Here is a 3,704-nt window from a genome sequence, read left to right as displayed (position 1 = left end):
ATAGAATATTTTATTTATAAAATATAAATAAAATATAAATAAAGTTTATAAACAAAATGTTTAAATTAATAATCTTATAATATTATTTTTTAATTCAATTTGTTTTTTAACATCTCAATCACATTAAACATATTATATTTAAATTAATGAACTACTTATTACATCATATATAATAACTTAAAAAAAATGTTCCGCTAGAAACATAATAAAAAATTAAAACTTTCATTTACATCTTTCATTTTTTAATGAAAAAAATCAAATGTCTATCAATTTTTGGTTTAAACATCTCAAAAAATCTATCAACTTTCATTTACATCTTCTATGTTTTTTAACCAATTAAAATGTGTAATGGTAATGGTTTAAGTGAGCTAAATTTATTGTTCTACATCACGATTTTTTTACCTTATAAAGTTATTATATAAATCTTAATATATTAGTTTTATGTGTTTACTAAAATAAAATTTAGATGAAAAATCAAATATTTTCATATCATTTGCTATCTTCTCACTCATAAAATAATAAGATGTAGAATCTATTAAATACTTTTTTAAAATTTATTATCTTGATTTTGAAGTTTGTCATAGTATATGAGTTGGAAAATGCGTAGAACCAGTAAAAGGATATTTGATTTCTCAAATTAGATAAATATAATATATTATATATATACTTTCTAAAAAAAGAAATAGTATTTAAGATATGTTTGGTGAGTCATAAGGACGTAACGACGGCTATATTAAATTGAGATATCACGTAGGATCGTCGTGCGATGTACCTTAAAGATTAGCATAACGTCTCTATTTCATTTCCCGATTTTCCTCTGTGTCCAGGTTCATTGAACCTGTAATAGTGTCTACGTTAATTGAATCTGTATAAAATCTATAATCTTATATGTTATCTCAATGACTTTAGAGCTGCATGACAAACTTCACGTTATTTTTTAGCCAATACATGTTTTTAAGTTTTCTTCTGAACAAATAAATGATACTCCATAAAAATGTTTATTACAATTGTTGAATAGTTTCTTTTTATCTTTTAAAGAAAAAAAGTTGATAACCATAATAGTTTTTCTTTATAAAAAATAATTTATGTTTTAAAATATTATACTGTATGATTATGTTTTAAAATATTATATTATATAATTTTATAAAATATAATTTGTAGTTTATGAAAAAAATATTACATTGAAATCACTCCCGTTTAAAGAAATCTTGAATATCTTCATCTTAAATCTTTTAACACATTAAGTGAATATAAAAGGGCCCCGTTATATTTCTGCTAGAGGGGAGATGATATTTCCATATATGGTTTTGATATGTCCATTTAAAAACAAGTAATCTGGTTTTTATGTCATCATCATGTTTCTTTTTATTCAATTAAAACAAGGGTGTAAAAATCAAAAAACCTTATTTTTAAGTGGATGATATTTTTTGAACGTCAGCATATCAAAAAGTGAGGAAACAAAACTAAAAAAATGCTAAAAACATAAACAAAAATATCGCCTCCATGGTTATTTCTTTCCTAAAGTGGCTAAACGGAGAGTTGAATAAAGAGTTAAAATCAAAATTTTTTATTATATAAGTTCAGTTTATGGTCCATGGGGACGTTGAGTGGTAAAGTAGATAATATTCTAATTTTTTTATTGTATATTTTTATTTAAAAATTAAAACTAATAATTTTTTTTTTTTTGGTTCTTACTAGATTTTTAACAATATTTAATTTCTTAGGACCGGATCATGGTCTATTTAATTTTTTATTGTACTATTAACGTGTTGATCATTGAAGTATGTTATTACAATAATAGTCCATCTTTTAAATAAAAATAATACGTTTTGAACAAGTTTTAGTTTTTTAATAATTTTTTTATTTATTTCAGTTCTCTTCTCAGACAAAAGGTCTTGATTTGTTTTTTTTTTAGTTCTCAAATTGATAAGTGATACCGAATGAATAACTATATCTATATAGATAGTGCTGTTGATATATATATATATATATATATATATATATATATATATATATATATATATATATATATATATATATATATATATATATATATATATATATATATATATATAGGTTCATTTGAGACCATTCTAATTTTGTGAGATCGTGAGACCAAATCTAAAAATAATTTTAAAACGCAAAATAAATGGAAAAATCCAAAAATTCTTTTTTTAAATATTATTTTCGGAACTTGAATTAACTAAAAAAAATATTAAAAAAAAAATAAAAAAAAATTCATTTTTTTTTTGAAAAAATACGTGAAATATTCTAAATAGAATATTACACTGACATATTCTAAAAAATAATTTTAAAATGCAAAATAAATGGAAAAATCTAAAAATTCTTTTTTTAAATATTATTTTCGGAACTTGAATTAATTAAAAAAATAAAAATAAATAAAAAAATTCTATTTTTTTTGAAAAAATACGTGAAATATTCTAAATAGAATATTACATGGTACATATTCTAAAAATAATTTTAAAATGCAAAATAAATGGAAAAATCAAAAAATTCTTTTTTTAAATATTATTTTCGGAATATGAATTAACTAAAAAAAATTAAAAAAAATAAAAAAAAATCAAAAAATGTGTCTCACGGTCTCACAAAATATAGGTGGTCTCAAATGAACCTAACTATATATATATATATATATATATATATATATATATATATATATATATATATATATATATATATATATATAGGTTCAGGTTCATTTGAAACCATTCTAATTTTGTGAGACCGTGAGACCAAATCTAAAAATAATTTTAAAATGCAAAATAAATGAAAAAATCCAAAAATTATTTTTTTAAATATTATTTTTGGAACTTGAATTAACTAAAAAAAATAGAAAAAAAATATAAATAAAATAAAATAAAATAAAATAAATTCCGTTTTTTTTTTTTGAAAAATACGTGAAATATTCTAAATAGAATATTACACTAACATATGATAAAAAATAATTTTAAAATGCAAAATAAATGGAAAAATCTAAAAATTCTTTTTTTAAATATTATTTTCGGAACTTGAATAAACTAAAAAAAATAAAAAATAATAAAAAAAAATCTTTTTTTTTTTGAAAAATACGTGAAATATTTTAAATAGAATATTACACTGTACATATTCTAAAAACAATTTTAAAATGCAAAATAAATGGAAAAATCAAAAAAAAAAATTAAATATTATTTTCAGAACATGAATCAACTAAAAAAAAAATTAAAAAAAATTAAAAAAATTAAAAAATGCGTCTCACGGTCTCACAAAATATAGGTGGTCTCAAATGAACATAACCACATATATATATATATATATATATATATATATATATATATATATATATATATATATATATATATATATATATATATATATATATATATATATATATATATATATATATATATAGAGAGAGAGAGAGAGAGAGAGGATGGAATGTTTCTGTTAACATCTTATGATAGTTGAAATATTGCGTTTGAAGATATCACTTTATCATTTTCTTTTTCCTAAAGATAATCATGACCTTTTTAAAAAAATGTAATAGACAAAAAAATGTGAAAATCCTTTTTCTCTAATGGATTTTAAACAATAATAATTTTTAAATATATTATAATCAAAGTTTCTTCTCATTAATTGATCTTCTTGGATATTAGCGATCATTGGTTGACAACTTGTATCCATTTACTTGAGCTTGGACTACCTTA

This window comes from Lactuca saligna, chromosome 6 (assembly GCF_052625555.1).
Source record: "Lactuca saligna cultivar CGN05327 chromosome 6, ASM5262555v1, whole genome shotgun sequence".
Lineage (NCBI taxonomy): Eukaryota > Viridiplantae > Streptophyta > Magnoliopsida > Asterales > Asteraceae > Lactuca > Lactuca saligna.
This window is presented reverse-complemented; position numbering follows the sequence as displayed.